The sequence below is a fragment of the Myodes glareolus genome, chromosome 1 (genome assembly GCF_982192425.1).
Source record: "Myodes glareolus chromosome 1, mMyoGla1.1, whole genome shotgun sequence".
In the NCBI taxonomy this organism is placed as follows: Eukaryota; Metazoa; Chordata; class Mammalia; order Rodentia; family Cricetidae; genus Myodes; species Myodes glareolus.
In genome coordinates, this window is record NC_142026.1 from 135751951 (window position 1) to 135769719 (window position 17769).

Consider the following 17769-nt stretch of genomic DNA (forward strand, 5'->3'; position numbering starts at 1 on the left):
CGGTTCTAAGTCTTTGGCAGTGCCACCCAGCCTAACGCTACAAGTGAGTTTACCGGGACAGAAGGCACGCGAACTCTTTCAATAAGGGCTTGTTGACTCCATGTCTACTTTTTACCTGGCCAATATTTTTCAATTCTTAAGCAAGTATCTAAGAATTTAAATTAGGCTGTTGCCTCTTGGGGGTGGGGAGGTGAAAATTTTACACGGGCGGGGCTTATGCAAATGAGCCCTGGAAGGATTTTTTTTTTGTTTCCTGCAAACAGAGAATTACTGGAGTTATAAGCAGAAATTCTCTCACACGGTGGCTCTCAGCTTTGGTGGGAAATTTTATCCCTGGAGGATGTATCTAGCAATTTCTGGAACATTCTAGATTGTTAGGGCCACAGTGGGAGGCCTTACTACTCCTGGCATCTCATGGCAGGATGCAGTTATCAGCCTATCTTGCATGGGACAGCCCCACAAACAAGAGTTATTTGTCCCCAAATGTCAACTGTGATACGGCAGAGCGGTCTTGCCTTTAAGGAAGGACATGTGGGAAGCCTGACCCGGAGGCACACACATAGGCAGCTCCGCAAACAGCCTTGTGCCCACCTTTTCTCCAGCCAAGGACTCCCTTTTTGTGCTTGTTGCCCTCTTCTGTGCTAACTATGGTTCCTTGAGAAGCCCGCACTGTCCATAAGGACCTGGCATGGTATTCAGTAGCTGCCACATGGCACAACTATGCCCCTGCCACTCTTTCTAGAAGGGGTGGGCGGAGAACATCAGGGAGAGAGAGAGAGAGATGGACTCAGGGTTACCGAGAAGCTGTGATGATCTACATGGACTGTCAACTTAACAGGACCTAGAACTAACCTAGGAGACAAACCTCTGACAGAGTTTATGGCTGGGGTTAACAGAGGCATGAAGACGCAGCTTAAATGTGGCCAAATTATTTCCACATGCATAAGGGCCTGGTCTGAATAAAAGGGAGAAAGCGAGGGACACATCAAGGTTCATTGTCTCTATCTCTCTCTGCTTTCTGAATGAAAATCCGGTTGTCTCCTGCACTGTTGCCATGTGTCCCCTTGAAGTGTGAGCCCAAAGAAGCCTTCCCATCCTTAACTCACTTTCCCTCCCACCTATGCTCCCCCTTCCTCACAACCAGGAAGGGAGGGAAGCAAGGGCTAGGGCGATTGTCAGCCAACCAGGATCCAGGGCAAATGTTTTGACAGTGGCATTGACTGTCACGTCCTGGGAAGAAGATGTGCTTGGTTCTTTAAAATTTCATCAGCCTTGGTTAGCCTCCTGCCCGCAGGGAATTGACTGCTCACAACGGAGCCCAGAGAGAGGTAAGCAGACCAGACTGCACCCCGTCAATTCTCTCCCATTCACATTTCAAAGTCTGTCTAGGATAAAGCCTGGCCTGGTGGCATCTTCACAGATGATAATCTGCATTTTAAACCGGGTTTGAACAAGAGAAAAGCTGGGCTCCAGGGCTCCATCCGTCTTGGCCTGCAGGACTGGGGCAGCAGCAGGGGTCCTTAATTAGAAGTGACTCAAGAGGCTGGCTCCTTGGGTAAACACAGGTCTTGAGGGCAGTTCATACTGGAATCACTGTGCGCCCTGCAACGTCTTTCCCAGCCCACACTGCCTCCTAGAAAACTACAAGACTCTCTGGAATGACAATGGCTTGTCTTCAGCACACTGCTTCTGCTTCTCCAACTTCTGAAACGTCTCTCTGCCTTGCAGCATTTCTGCAGACTTAAAAATAAGTAGGAACGGCACGTGGGGGAAGAACCAGAGGGTAGAGATTTGCTTGTCTAAAACATAAACATTGTTTCTCTCCTTCGGCTGGGGATGGACTTCGGGTGGTTGAGCACTGCCTTAATGACCCCCCTCTAGGACAGCATAGAAAGAGTGTCCTTGTAGTGCCCACGTGAAACTGCAGCCTTTGGAATGTGGAGCGGGAAGATCAAGAGTTCGAGGCCATTCTCAGCTACATAGGGAGTTTAAAGCCAGCTCTGGATATATGAATCCGGTCTCCCCTTAAGCTCCCCCCCCCCGCCCTGCAAAAATAAAAAATAAAGTCCCACGTGTCCATTGTCTTCTAGGCCACTGGTTCTCAACCTGTGGGTCTCGACCCCTTTGGTAAACCTCCATTTCTGAAAACATTTACATTATGACTCATAATGGTAGCAAAATTACAGTTATGAAGTAGCAATGAAAATAATTGTATGGTTGGGGTCACCAAAGCATGAGGAACTGTATGTATTAAAGGGCCACAGTGTTAGGAAGGTTGAGAACCACGGCTCTAGGCTGTGTGCTCGGGACTGGGACAGAGAAAAAAGTCATCACACCAGGAGAGGAAGAGGAGGCGCCTTCTGTCACTCCAAGGCAAGAGTCTGGGAAGTGAGAGTTCAAACCCCAGTACAGTCTGTCACCTGCCCACGTGAGTCCCTTCACTAATCTGTGCTTGCACAGCGGGCAGTGACAACAGCTTTTACATGCAAATTTGTTATGAGCACAAAACAAACTTGATCCCCCCCTCCCCCCCCCCCCCCCCCCCCCCGTGAAGTTCGATCAATGTATATATGCTGATGTATAGGAAGCCCTCAGCAAAGGGGGGCCCCTAGCATTCTCATGGATTCTACATATGGCCAGTCACATCAGTGTCTCTGGAGGTCACCAGTCACCCCCAAACTGAGGGAGGCAGAACAGATCTTCAAATTTCCTAATTCTTCTATAGGCAACAGGGTTTGCAGGGTCTACCCCAGGTAGAGTTGGAGACCTAACCCAGGGGAGGGACAGCAGATTTCTTTGAGGCTAATCTCCTCTGAGATTAAAATAACAAAGAAGTGGGAGGGGAGACTCCCTAAAGTTTCCTCCCAAGGTCAAGCAGGCAGGCAGAAGAGGGTGTTTTTCCTGGGAATTCCTTGTCAGGGCGCCAAGTCACTACCAGGCAGAGGTGACATTGTAGGGTAAGATCAGTCTGCTGAGAAAACCTTCTGACCCCAGGAAATACCTTGAGGCAGCGCTGAGGTTTTTGGATGCTCCAGGGTCTGGAGGTGAGCTGCTGTTGCTATAGACTGCCTGAGGTGATGAGAGGTCTCTTGTTTCTACTGGCTCCACGTGGGCTAGCTCCAAAGAACATGAGACAATCCAAAAACAAAACAGCAAACTATATTCTGTCTCTGCCAGGAAGAGCCACAGTCCCTGGCAGCAACACAATATCGCTCTGCATGGCTGCATGGCCTCTATTCTCATATGGGTCCACCATTCGGAGTGCCATTCCCTCCAGTTTTGGTTAATTAACAGATGTTTCCCAGCCTTATGTTCAACCAATAGAGAAATCATAAAAAAAAAAAAACTCGAAGCGAGGCAAGTCAGTCAAGAGCTAACCACTTGCTCCCCCATTGCCCAGTGCAACCTATATGTATAAAAATAATTGTGGAAACAACAGTCAGGGTCACCAGCTAGTGGATGTTTTTATCGGTATCTCAGGGCGAGGGTGCTTTCCGTGTGCCAGCTCCCGAGCACATACTCATAACACACAGTGCTGCAACATGCTAATCTATGAAAATATATGAAAGACAATATGAAGGGCCGCTGGACAACGGGCACGGGTGGACGTAGGGAGTGAATGACTATATGAAGGGCTGCGAGTGGACATAGTTAATGACTATACTGAAGGGCCGCTGGACAACGGACATGGGTGGACATAGTTAATGACTATATGAAGGGCCGCTGGACAACATACATGGGTGGACATATGTACAAAAGTGGACGAGTCAATGGGCACTAACAGGGCGCAGGGTCCAGGAAGGAACTAGAACAAATTCAGAGAAGAGGAAACAGACAAGAAATCTCTGTGATTCCAGAGTGCGTTCTTGGGTGGGGCGGGAGCAGCGGCCACAGAAATCTCTCTCATTTTACGACATTTTCTCTTATTTTGCCATTAGAAGAAAAAAAAAAAGATTGGTCAGCTTTTGAACTCTCTTAAAACCCTCCCCACATGATTTAAAACTGTAATGCTTAACTTGATGTGTCCATAGCCCCTGGCACAGCCCTGGCTTGCCGTCCCCAGAAAATGGAATCTCCTGGTCTAATGCTAGCTTTCCAAACTGACTCAGTGCGGATGAAAGCTTCTGAGCTGGACTGACACGGGGTCTCCCTGTCAGAGGATGACTGAGCCAGGCTTCTACCACCTATCTCTAAATCAAGAGTCACTCAGAAACACGCACGACTTCTCTCCCCTGCCCACTAGATCTCCCTTCAGAACACAGTAGGAGCTACAGGAAATGTTACCTTAGCCAATTCCAGTTCTGAGCATCCATGATTTAAGGCAATGGCCAGGGTGGATGATGAAGATGCCACTTCACTCCTCCCAACCCCGCCCCGGTTCCAAGTCAAGGCTATGGCACAGGCTGGCCTTCTGGGGATCATCCTAGGGTACCTTGCTTACACACAGCTTCACCTGTCTTCCACAGGCCAGACGTGTCCCTCTCTACCTGGATATCAGAGAGTGGTTTTGTCTGTTTGGGTGTTTGCTGCGTCCTCTCTGGTTTGGGTTCTTGCTGTGAAATTTCTGGGTCTGGAAACTCAAGAGGGAGAGGCTGTGAGCGCCCTGCTGATGGGCTGTGGAAGGCCGTGGTAAGCCCACTGTCAGGTAGTATGCTAACTTGTGCTTGGCAAAAGGAAAGCCCAGTCATTTCTTGCAGATATTTTTATGCTCTGTACCATCACCTAGTTCACTTGTCTTTAACCCCATTTTTCCCTAGTTTGATTTGTTCGTTTTGAGGGTTTCTAAGGATGTTAGGCAACAAACCCAGCCCTCTGGTTTTTGTGTTGTGCTGTTCGGCTCCCACTGGCAGAGAACTTCTGTGTCTGAAATGCTTAAGAACCCTGGCACTAAGCCGGGCGGTGGTGGCGCACGCCTTTAATCTCAGCACTCGGGAGGCAGAGGCAGGCGAATCCCTGTGAGTTCGAGGCCAGCCTGGTCTACAAGAGCTAGTTCCAGGACAGGCACCAAAAACTACAGAGAAACCCTGTCTCGAAAAATAAAAAAAAAAAAAAAAAAAAAAAAGAACCCTGGCACTAGGGTCAACTTTTCAGACAGAGGTAACAGAAGTTAGACAAGGAACATTCAAGAAACCCCTGGTCCTTCTTGATTCCACATAGGAGGGGGCTGGGGTTCAAAGTCACGGTTTGGGCTTTCATAGCCTGAAGGAATCTGGAGGCCTTTGAAATTCTACCTACAGACAATCTCAGGAATTCAGGATTCTTTTCAGTGCCATTAGAGAAATAATTCAGGTGTCAGCAATGCAGTGCACTTTACAAGAGGTGGGACTGAAGAAAGGTAGCAACTAAAGCCACACCTGCTAATGGGCCTGCCTGGGGGCAATGAACTATTTACCCCTGTTTATCACTAGGTAGGTGGTAATTTTCTCTCACATCTTAGTTTCTTCTGAAGGTTTGTGTATCTCCCCAGGGGGATCAGAAGGACACCATGCTTTTAACTTGGGACTCCCGATTTTTTTTTCTCAAACAGGAACCCTGCCTCCATCCCACCATCCCCCCACCTCCCCACATTGTACACAGAGACACCCGCATGCACTGGAGCCTGCCTCCTACACACAGAGACACTGCACTGGAACCTGCCTCCTACACACGGAGACACTGCACTGGAACCTGCCTCCTACACACGTACACTGGAGTCTGCCTCCTACATACAGAGACACACGTGCACTGGAGCCTGCCTCCTACACAGAGACACACGTGCACTGGAGCCTGCCTCCTACACAGAGACAGGCATGCTCGGTTTCCTTCTCTTAAGGTAACTTTTTCACTAGCTGAGGATGCTGGCTGATTACTCTTCAGATGAGCAGATCCTTCCAGGTTTGGGAAGACTGGAGGGTGAGCACTGGGTAACGGAAGCCAGATCCAAGCAGGAGGTCACCCTAGGGATCCTGCTAAGTAGTTAACATGTCTTACACTAACCGCACTTTGATTTGTGGCTAAATGAAGTTCAGAGTACAGCCAAGACTCATACATGTTTAGACTTGTGGGCAAGCCTGCGCAGCTGATAACGTATTTACCATTGTGAATTCTCAGGTACTTTCCAAAACTTTATTTCAAAGTCCTCCCGGCCTATAAAGAGTTAAACCTTCCTTCCCCTCTTAGCTTGTCCAGTAGCACGTCTTAAGACATACTGAAGTTTTTTAAAACTACCCCAAACGCCGGAAAGCTTCATAAACATCAACCGCACACCCTTTAAAAATCTCGACATCTGATGGAGAACCCAGAAGCTTAAAATTAAGTAAATACCGCGGTGATTACAAATGCCTGTTTCCTTGGCAACTCCCCTCCCCCAGCCCTTCTGCGATAGGGAAAAACCAAAATGAAAACGAGGAGGGGGTATCTACAGAGTCATGCCGCGCTCCAGCGGGGCCCAGCCAGGCCAAGCCCAGGAAGGAAATACAAATAAATCAATTTAGATCAGGACTGTATTTTGTGGAGTATATTTTTGTGGTTGCCATAGGAACACCAGAGACAGAAGAACGTGTTGCACGAACACAAAAGAGAGCCCGTGTATGTATCAAGAGAATTTTTTACAGCTTCACTGGTGGCCAAGCAAACGCTCCCACCCTGGGAGGGGTGCTCGCAGAGCCCCAAAAGGCACCTCACAACCCGGGATAAAGCAGTGGTCCTCACCACCACCGCACCAGTCTCCCAGCCTGCCCCAGCCCATCCCTTCCAAAGTCTGAGGAAAACCAGCCAAGCTGAGGAAACCCTACTAGAAAGGGCATCTGACCATTGCACGCCCCACCCCAGGAGAAGGTGCCTGGAAATCGCAGGGACACCACCTACCTCGTTCCCGGCAGCGCTGTGCATTGGCGCTCACCAGCTAGAACTGCGAGGCAGCTGCCTAGGGTTCAGAAACTGCCTCTACTTTAGAGAAGCTGTAAGTCAGCCAACACGCGAAAGAAAAAGCGAGACTCCACCCAAAGGGGTGGACCCTTCGGGGAGGGGAAAAAAAGGTGGTCCTCGGCTGACGTCTCTCCCCACCCATGTCACTTCCTTTTAAAGCTACGACTTAGCTGTTGGGAGGGAAGCTCGGACCCGTGTAACATGAGTCACCGTCTTCTCCTTCCAATGGGTGTGAGGATGTGTCCGGCCCGGCCTCCTGTTGGATTCTGATGGGATCGGGAAGTCGCCCGCGTGGACAACAAAGCCAGCCTAGTGGCCTGGCGGCGCTTGCACAGCTCACGGACCCTGTTGCGTCCCCGCGCAGAAAAGGCCCGCGTAACCTCGGCCTCCTGCCCTGGAAATCGCCCTTCTGTTTCGTTCAGCGAGAAGAGGATGAGGGCGGAAGCCCGAGCACCTTGGTGCCCTCCTCACCTCTTCTGCCCCCGCCACCGCCCCATGCTTAGAATGAGGCTGTGTCTCTTTCCCTCGTCGAGCCCGGAAGCCCCTTCCAAGATCACACCCAGCGCTCCCGAGACCAAGGTGTGCAGACCGTGGATCCAGGAGCTCAAGTGGATGGATGCTCTCCTCCAAAGTCGGGCACCAGGGCCGACTACCGCTGCAAGTGCGCACACGCAGGCAACACGCACATGCACTTGGCATTTCACGCGGGTGTTAGCAAGGGTCTGAGCAGACCTTTTAAACAAAATAGAATCGTGAAACTCTAAAGGGGGGAGGACGGTTGTAAGCGAACAAAGGCCAGGTGCGTGACATTCCTGGAAAGGGGATTTCAATCACAAGGTGCTTAAAGTGCCCTTCAGGTGCGCCCTGTCCCAGCCACCGTCACGGATGTTTTTGTATTTACAGAAAGAAAGCCCCGGTGGTCCATTCTGCTCTCTGGATGCGTTCACAGTATTGCGGAACTTCTAAGTGCTGTAGAACCTCACGGCAAACAGCACGGTGCAGACAGAGGCCAAGAGGGGGAAGGCGCTTAAGAAACAGGAAACAGGGGTTCTACTTTGACGTCCAGGAAATCATCTGGAATGTGAGACGAACAAAGCAGAATGGGGTGGGAGTGGAAGAAAGAATCCAAATCAAAACCAACCAAGAAAAGGTGGGGTGTAAAAATCAACTTGATCGGCTAGTAATAAAAGTAATAAACGTAAAAAAAGTTCCCTGTAAGTACTAGAGATGAGATACCTCACTGGTTAAGAGTGCTTACTGCTCTTGAAACGGACAGGGTTCGGTTTCCAGCATCCACATCTGACAACGCACAACCACCCGCAACACCAGGGAATCCAGCACCCCCTTCTGGCACTCAGGAGCACTGCATGAATGTGATGCACAGAAGCACACATATATAAATAATAAAAATTAGTCTAAATTTTTGTTTTCTGCACCCAACGTAATCTTTAAAAGCTCTTTGTAAACCCTAGTTCCTAGAAGGTAAGAGATGAGGGCTGACAGTTTCAGGTCAGCCCAGGCTACCTAGAAAAATGATCTCCATACCCCTCACCCCCAAATAATTCTCTTTTATAACTTTTCAAGTTGTTATTTTATGACTTCACTGGTGGGAATCAAAGTTTTCCAAAGCATTTTCCGGATAGTTAGATTTTTTTCATAGTTATAGTATGAATGGGAATTAAATTTTAAAATTTGGGAATTGTTGCCAGGCATGGTGTACACACCTTTAGTTTCAGCACTTGGGAGGCAAAGACAGGTGGATCTCTCAGTTTGAGACCAGCCTGGTGTACAGAGCGACTTCCAGGATATTCAGGGCTATACAGGAAAACTATCTGGAAAAACCCAAATAATAATAATAATAATAATAATAATTTAATAATATCATACCTGAGACTTACATAAACCTATGCTATGTTGATTACAGGAACAATAGATGATTTTGCCGAAAACAACAGTAAATTAAACATTTAACAATTACAACTCTTGTCCCAAGTTCAATATTTAATGTGTTTATTTCATTATCATGATTCAATCATGACCCTTGCTATCACTACAACTTTGTCTATTAGCCAATGTTGCTAAGAACTCAGGATCTTAGAAACATGTCCGAGGAAACCGCTATTTGTGACTATTTAAGGTGGAACCACATCATCAGTGGGCTGAATTCTAGGCATTTTATTGAGTCCCGTGTAGAATCTGCTTTATACGCCCATATTCACAAACGACTGTGAGCACTTCTGTCATAATGTAACAGGCCAGGTCAGCAAATATCCCTCGGGAGTCCGTGAGTGCTCATTCTTACAGCGGAAAGAGACGTGTAAACAGCTATGATGCGGCCGGACACAAAGACTCCAGTGTGCGGGGTGCCACAGGGACTGAGAATGGGAAAAGGAAGCGGAGGGGCTGGGTCAGCAAAGTTTCTCAGTTCATTTCAAACTCTAAGGGGAAGGAAGGGCACTATCTCCATCATTATGACAATAAGAAGTAATTCTTACAAAGAAGTCAACTCAGGCTGAGAGTTTCTAACCTAAAAATCTGAAACCTTCCAAAATCCAGACTTCTAGAGTTTTTGTGTGCCACCTACCTCTTGTCCAGGGCCTCTATCAAAGTGCAGACATGCGAATTATTTAATATTGTATAAAATTAACTTTAGGATACTTTATAAGGTACACAGAAAACAGAAAAGAATTAAAATTTTTATACTGAGGACTGGGAGAGACATCTCAGCAGCTAAGAGCACCAATTGCTCTTAAAGAGAACTTGAGTTTGATTCCCAGCACCCATGAGACTTCAAACCATCCGTAGCCCCAGTTCGAGGGGATCGAAAGCCCTCCTCTGGCCTCTGAAAGCACCAGGTAATACATACATGAGGGCAAAGCACCCACATGCACAAGAAAATAAATAAATGAAACTTCTGTGCTTATATTTGGGTCTTGTCTCCCAGATACATCCATCACAATGTATAGTCAAATATTCCCAAATCTGGAAAAGCTCTCTAAACCACTTCTGACCATACACATTTTGGGTAAGGGATTGTCAACCTATTCAGTGGAGAAAGAAGAAGCAAATTTAGAATGAGATTTGGGGCAAAAAGCAGTAACTCAGAAAAAGCCACGTAAATGGCTAATAAACAAGACTATGAAAGCCAAAGTTACACCAAAATACAAGTCCAGGGGAAGATGTGCTTCTCTCTCACTGGGCTTTCCAAATCCTGCAGGCAATACACACACACACACACACACACACACACAGAGAGACTAGAACAGAATGCCATCCATGGGTCTCTCCTCTACCAGCTGACACAAGCTCTGGAATTCACTTATGCAAGGCTTTTCATGAGCCCCTAAAACACTTGTACTCCTTACCCCAGTCACACCGCTCACTGTAGCTATACCTAGGAAGTAGGCAGGGAAGAGCTGAAGGCTTAGGCAATGCCCATCCGTTAGGAGCAGCTCAGTGACTGCCCAAGAGTATATTCCTACTGGAAGTTGCAGGCCAGTTATGTAAACCATGGCTTGGCCACCAGGTGAGCCTCTTTACAAAAATTGAAAATCCTATTTTTGAAAACCGGGGAGATTTTCATGCTATAGAAAATAAGTGGAAAGGGAACAAGGCTATGTAAAAATGTAGCCCTCTGTGTTAGTTACTTCTCGTGTTGCTGTGTTAAAATACCCAACAAAGGCCACTTAAAGGAGGAATTGAGTTCCACTCAGGGTCAGCAGCAGCCCCACTGCTCAAGGAAGGCGGCAGGTGTAGGAGGCAGCTGGCCACTTTGTATCCACAATCAGTCGGCAAGAAGAAAATGGTAAGTCCTGGTGCTCAGCTCCCTTCCCCTGTTTAGACAGCCTGGGCTCTCAGCCCATCCTATGATGCGGCCTCTATTTAGGGTGGGTTTTCCCACCTTGTGATGCTTACTGTTGTAACCTTGTCAGAATCTAGAGTCACACAAGAGACAGCCTCATTTGGGAGGTAATCTTGACTGCCCTAATGGAGGTGGAAAGACCCGACCACTGTGGGTGGAGTCATTCCCTAGATTGGATCCTGGACTAGGGAAACGGAGAAAGGGAGATAAGGAGCAGCGTGCATTCATCCCCCTCTGCTTCCTGATTGTGGGTGTGCTGTCACCAGCTGCTGGAGCTCCTGCTGCCTTGGCTTCCTGTCATGAGGGACAGAACCTTCAACCGTTAAAGGAAACCCTTCTTAAGTAGCTTTTGTCAGGGTATTTAAAAAATTGGGTGTGTGTGTGTGTGTATCTGTGTGAGTATGTGTGTGTATACGTGTGTGTGTCTGGTGTGTGTGCATTGTGTGTGTATGTGTGTGTCTGGTGTGTGTGTTGGTGTGTGTGTGTGTATCTGTGTGAGTACATGCCACATATGACAGGTGCAATGACAGCAGCATCGGAGCTGGAGTCATAGGTGGTTTGAGCTGCCTGGCCATGGATGCAGGGAACTGACCTCAAGTCCTCTGCAAGAGTGGCAAGTGTGTCTAACCACGAAGCAAACCTATCGCTGTAAAGAGATGATGGCCAAGGCAACTATAGCAAAAGAAAAGATGTGATGGAGGCTGGCTTACGGTTTCAGAGGTTAGTCCATTATCATCACGGAAGGAAGCGTGGTGGCACGCAGGAGTGGTGCTGGAGCAGTAGCTGAGAGCTACATCCAGATCTCTGGTTGTTTATCCTTTTCAATAATTTCCTCTTCTCCCCCCATCTTCCATTCTATCATTGTAATCATAAACTTTTAATATGTCTAAATTTATTTCTTTTCAAACGTTTTCTTCATTAGCTCCAGGGAGTCAATTGAACCTACCTAAACAGATCAGTCTCGCCCAGAATAAGTATCATTTAATTCTTCCCTTATCATTCCTGGTCTTGGGAACCCCTGAGAAATTCCCCCTCCACCCCCCAAAAAGACCCCCCCCATCTTACATCTTGGAACTCTCCTCTCTTAATTACCTCAATCTAAAATTTTTTCCAGACAAAATTTTCTGCCTTTCCAGCATCTTGCGAGGTCCAAGCTGCCAGCCAGCCAGTTCCTCAGAGCTCGGAAAATACAACAGTAATCAGCCACCCCAGGACATGGTCAAGCATCTCAACTCCTTGACGCCCATAAAGTCAGCGTGAGGCAGTCACAAGAGACCTTACGACACCCCATTCCCATCCATTAAGACCTCCCAACCCCCCCCAAATTTTTATAATAAACAAAAGGGTGGAATGTAATTATTCAGCCACAGATAAGGCTGCACTTCGGGTTCTAAAGGCAGGCATGTGCAGACAGGCCCTCAGGCACAAAGGACTCCGCGTGACTCATATGCACGCATGTGTGGTTACATCCATGTATGACTCAGCTAAACCCTTGTGCGCATGTGTGAGTTGCCCGTCATCTGTGTCATTAGTGTGACATAGTCACACCAACCTCCTGTGTGCATGTGCTAGGCAGCTCTTAAAAGCTGGACGCACATCTCTCGCTCTCCGTCTGCACACTGATCCCCAGGCCTGTGCACACTCCCCTCTAATAAACTCCTAAGCAGGTTTGTTGGTGTTCCATGTCTCCTCCTCACTTGTGCCAGGTAGTTTCAAGAACCCCAAAATATGACCTTACTTAGAAACAGAGTCTCTAGATGTAATTAGCTGTGATGGGGCTGGACATGTAGCTAAGAGGTCTAGCACTTGTCCAGAAGTGCGAGGTGTTGGGTCTTCATTTGTACCCTAGAGGAGCTGGGAGAGAGGTCTAAGGATAAGGGTACCCAATGAGTCTGTGAGAATAGGAGAGACCTAGCACAAGACAGGCAGGCTGGATGCCTTTGTCATCAGTCAAGAGACACCAAGACCTGCTAACACCACCAAATGGAGGACACCAGAGTAGGCTCGTCTTTGTGACCTCCGGGAAGACCAGCCCTGTTGATTCCTCAGGTCCATCCTGGCCACTGAGAGCACATACTGTTCAGGTTTTCAGGCACATGCTATGCGGCCGTTCACCATGAGAACCCAGGGAAGCCAGCATGGCACACTGGAAGGTTGCTGTGCTGCTCCAAGGTGACCTCCCCGGAGGAGGAAATGGCAGCTTTTCATTTGCTGTTTGATATTTATTGCCTAATGTGCACTTTCTGCAATATACATATATGACTCCAAAGATTGTGGCTAATAAAACAATCCTGAGGCTGGATAAATGATCAGTGGTTAATCTTACCGCCGCTCTTAGAGAGGACCCAAGTTCACTCCCAGTACTTGTGCTGGAGTGCTCACAACCCTGGCCTGTAACTTCAGTTCCTGACTCCATGACACTCTCTTCTGGACTCTGTGTGCACCCGCACCCCCCCAATAGATCCAAACATACACATAATTAAAAATCAAAATAAGTCTCAGGGGAAAGTGTGTTCCTAGCCTCCATTGCTCCCCGTGGCTTGGCCAGTCTGCCTGCCATGGAAGGCCAGCCATGGAAGAAGGCTGCTGGTCATGGGCTTGCTCCCCATTCCATGGGAAGGCCAGCCACACAAGAGGGGTTGCTGCTCACTCACAGGCTTGTTCCCCAGGGCTCGACTGGCCAGCCAGCCATGGGGAGATCAGGCACAGAAGAGGGGACGCTGCTCTCTGGAATCCTTAGGTAAGTTCTACCATGAAGCTTGCTCTGTTGCCTGCAATAAAGAGTATGATTCCTTCCTAGAGCTTCAGGCCCCTTGCTTTGCTTATTCGCATAACTCTGGGGCTGGGGAGCCTGATGGGAAAGAGATTGTGAAGCCTCCATGGTGTGGTGGAACTGCAAACCAATGACGGCTGTTTCCCCCTCCTCATCCCAATCATTCATGGGCAAATTTGTCCATGTATCGACAAAGTTCTTCATATCCCAGAGCTGTTTATTCGGTAACATGATACTCTCATGTAGAAAGTCTAAAGGCCTCAAGCCGAGCAAGTTAGAAAGAAGCCCTCTGAAGGCCACCTTGGCTCCTGAGCTGGACCCCTGCCTCTCTCTGGAACATCAAGTCTTTTTGATGGCACTCACTGCTGCCGTGAGCCTCTCTTCTTCTCGGCCATCATTGCTTGTCCTCTGCCTGACTCTCCTGCCATTTCTTAAGCTACTCGTGACTACTTCTCTCCTCACTCTGTTGCTCTTGGGCCAGCCCAGGCCTCTGTCATTGTGAGGTGACTGCGAAATCCCTCGCTATTCCAGTTCTGCACAGAACTCAGGCTCCTCAGGCTCCTTAGGGTCAGGCCACGTCTCTCAAGGCTTTTTCCTCCCACACTTTTTCAGAGATGTCTTCGCCCCTCAGCCTTCTCCAGTGGGTTGTCTTCTATCTCTGGCTTCACCTCGCTCTCCTGAAGGCAGAGTTACCTTTGGCTGATCTCCGTTCATGCAACAATTGAAGTGAACTCTACTAGGTTGTTTTACATGTTTCCGCCATAGTAGCCTGTGAGAGCAGGATTCACACTTTCTGAGACCTGGCACAGCGGGGCTCCACACATAATAACTAGTGAAAAAAATTTATCTCGTCTTTCCTTTGACCACTGGCAGCTGGAACTCTTGGTTGCTGCTCTTGCAACTCAGTTGAACTTAAAGTTACACTTTTATTTCCCTCCCTCCCTCCTTCCCTCCCTCTCTCTCTCTCTCCCTACCTTACTTTCTTTTCCTTCCTTCCCTCTTTCCTGATGCTGGACATGAGAACACATGGCCTTATACACGCTAAGCAGACACTCTACTACTGAGGTATGCCATAGGCCCATTTTCTAGTCACATTCTTGGTGTGTGTGTGTGTGTGTGTGTGTGTGTGTGTGTGTGTGTAAGAGAGAGAGAATATTAAATAATTATCAACTGCCACTATTGTGCTTGATACAGAGAATGAATCTTCTGTCTGCAGTCCTACGACCTAAACGTGTACCAGCCTGTCAGAAGGAATCTTTCATTAACACCGTTTTCCCCTTAGGTACGGGAGATTGAGCCCAGGGCCTCACACGTGCTAGGGAATTTGCTTTACCACTGAAAGCTTAGGACTTTAAAGAAAAACTTCTCCTAGGATCCTGGCTGCGGAGACTCGCTTGCACAGACCCCGTGCCTTGCTGACTCACCTCCGGGCCTAGGAATATAGGGCAGAGGGGCCTGGCAAACTTCTCATTCTCCTGCTTCACTCACAGGCCAGTGGAGCCAGCCTGCAGAACAGAACAAGAATGCGGCCAAGTGTCTTAGAAAGAAAGAAGTTAGGAGCCCAGAGCCGAGGAAGCTGAGCAAGAATGTGGGAGATGGCTCCATGGGGAGAGGGACCTGCTGCTAAGCAGATTTCCTGGGTGTAGATGGTAGAAGAAGACAGCCAGCTCCCACGAGCTGCCCTCTGACTTACATAAACACACATACAAAGACAAAGGTGAGCGTGGGCCTGTAATCCCCATGGACCCAGACTGACATACATACATACAAAGGTGAGTCTGGGACTGTATTCCCCTCAGGCCCAGACTGACATATACACATACAAAGACAAAGGTGAGCATGGGCCTGTAATCCCCATGGGCCCAGACTTACATACATACAAATCAAAGGTGAGCGTGGGCCTGTAATCCCCACGGGCCCTGGCTTACATACACACATACAAAGGTGAGTCTGGGACTGTATTCCCCTCAGGCCCAGACTGACATATACACATACAAAGACAAAGGTGAGCCTGAGCCTGTAATCCCCATGGGCCCAGACTTACATACATACAAATCAAAGGTGAGCCTGGGCCTGTAATCCCCATGGGCCCAGACTTACATTCATACAAATCAAAGGTGAGAGTGGGCCTGTAATCCCCACGGGCCCTGGCTTACATACAAAGGTGAGCATGCACCTGTAATCCCCATGGGCCCTAGCTTACATACACACATACAAAGGTGAGCGAGGGTCTGTAATCCCCATAGGCCCAGACTTACATACACACATATAAATCAAAGTCCCCATGGACCCAGAGGGCTGTACCTGACTGTTCAGCCTGTTCTACCCTTGCTCCCATGGCAGAGCCTGCTGAGGACCCCACTAGCTATGCATTCCCTGGCCTCTCCCACGGCATAGGGCCCCTGGGGGGCTTTCTTTGTTTCCGGTTGCCTGTAATATTTGCAAATCCCAAGAGCAAGGACAATGTGGGCTTCATCATCCATTTCGACTCTTGACTGTGAATATCTCCATGTTCCGGGAACATCTTGGTGTCTCCTGTTCTTGGTGCTGCAGGCTGCAGGCCCAGAGCTGTAACAATGGGTGTAGAGGTGTGTTTGGCTGGGTCTCCAGACTGCACATGCTCACCACATAGCCCTCTGATAGCTCTGCGCTGAGTGGCCTCACAAAGACTAGGACTCTTCTAAAGGCGATATTTGCCAAAATGAAGAGAGGTCTGAGTAATTTATTTCTTAGTGGAGTTTTCTTTTGTATTTATTCTTCTCTCATATACTACATCACAATCAGTTTCCCATCTCTCCTCTGCTCCCAGTCCCTCTCCCTCTCACCCTTGTCCCCCAGATCCTCCCCAGTTTCCCTTCAGAAAAGAGCAGCTCTCCTAAGGCTAGCAACCAAAGATAAAATATCAGGTTGCAGTAAGACTATGCACATCCCCTCATATCAAGGCTGCCAGAAGAGGTGACCTAGTAGGAGGAAAAGGGCCCCCAAAGCAGGGAAAGGAGTCAGAGACAGTTCCCCTCCTGGTTCCTCTGTTAGGAATCCCTAACAGCACAGGGTTGTCCAAGTTACGAAATAAACTTTCCAAACTAATTATTTAGTTTTGTCTAGCAGGGAAGAAAAAAATCAACTGAGAGATTTGAACATTCACGTTAGGAAGAAAGCATGTCTTCCCTTTCGCCTGACCTCTCCCTGCCTAACACCTCCTACTTCTGTCCCTCTTGCCTTTCCCCCACCCCTTCGATACCCACCACCCTCTCCTTTCCATCCTTTCTTTGAAATCTTTCTCTGGTTTTTCACCTTGAATAGCATATTCTCCAGACAATTCCATGCTGAGAAGAGAGGACAAGGAGCCGCCATCCTCTAACAGAGTCACTGGCCAATGAGAAAAACGTATGCCACAAACTGTAAGAGTTAGAATAAAGAAGCGCTAAAATCACAGCATTTCTAGAGACACCTTTGTACCCATAAAACTCTGGAGGAATCTACGGCAGTTTCCGAGAATCAGTCAGTAAATGATCTTGGCAAGGTCAACAGGCTGAAAACATCCCACAGAGACCCTCATCCCCAAAGATGCTGTGGCTGTACCTGCTGCCCTCCATGTCCTCAGGACACACCGTCCCCACTGAGATGGGGCTTCCTTCCCTTCTGACATTCAACATGGCCTGCCTGTAGCCCAGATGTCATCGTGTGTCTGTGACGTCAGAGTCTGGAAGGGCCAGCAGCCTTCCTGGGGCTCCTGAAGTTCTCGGGTCTCTGAAGTCGCTCTGTGTTGTCCCTTTCAGAGCCCAGGTGCAGGAAAGACGGTCCCCAAAGAGTCTAGCCTCTGTATCAGAGCAGCCCAAGTGTGTAACATGTGATCAAAGCGTTCGGAGGGATCCAGGCCTGTCTGGGAGTCGGTCCACATACTCACCTTCTCAGCACTGCCCTGGATAGTTGGAACAGAGGGGACTTCTCTCTGCGTGTGATCTGAACTGCTCGTCTGACCTCCATGACCTTCAAACCCCTAAGTTTACAATGACTCACCGTACAGTTTTTAACAAGCAAAACATATACTAATAAACAGAAAAATGAAATGAAAAAATGTTTATAATAGCATCAAAAGCACCATGTACCAAAGGATGAAGCCAGTGGAAGTGTGTCTTGTCATTAAGAGAAAGACAGTAAAATACCATTGAGAAAAATTAAAGACAATGTGCATAAATGTGGGAATATTACAAAATAATACAGATTC

At 48.3% G+C, this 17769-nt stretch overlaps 1 protein-coding gene and 1 long non-coding RNA gene across 3 annotated transcripts in view; one reads left to right on the forward strand and one right to left on the reverse strand.

Moving 5' to 3' along the window:
* The window catches only part of Agpat4 (1-acylglycerol-3-phosphate O-acyltransferase 4), a 107913-nt gene extending 100925 nt beyond the window's left edge, over window positions 1-6988 (reverse strand). Inside the window, exon 1 of the mRNA XM_048420798.3 lies at window positions 6847-6988. The gene's annotated coding sequence lies outside the window, so the exon portion shown is untranslated. The remainder of the gene's footprint in view (window positions 1-6846) is intronic.
* A 123-nt stretch (window positions 6989-7111) lies between these two features.
* On the forward strand, window positions 7112-8124 carry LOC146895784 (uncharacterized). Of its 2 annotated transcripts, none has more exons than XR_015001203.2 (2): window positions 7112-7705; window positions 7810-8124. It is a non-coding gene; the product is annotated as an uncharacterized LOC146895784 (long non-coding RNA). The 2 variants fall into 2 exon arrangements; XR_015734637.1 differs by having other exon boundaries at window positions 7112-7567.
* The last annotated feature ends 9645 nt before the right edge of the window (window positions 8125-17769 follow it).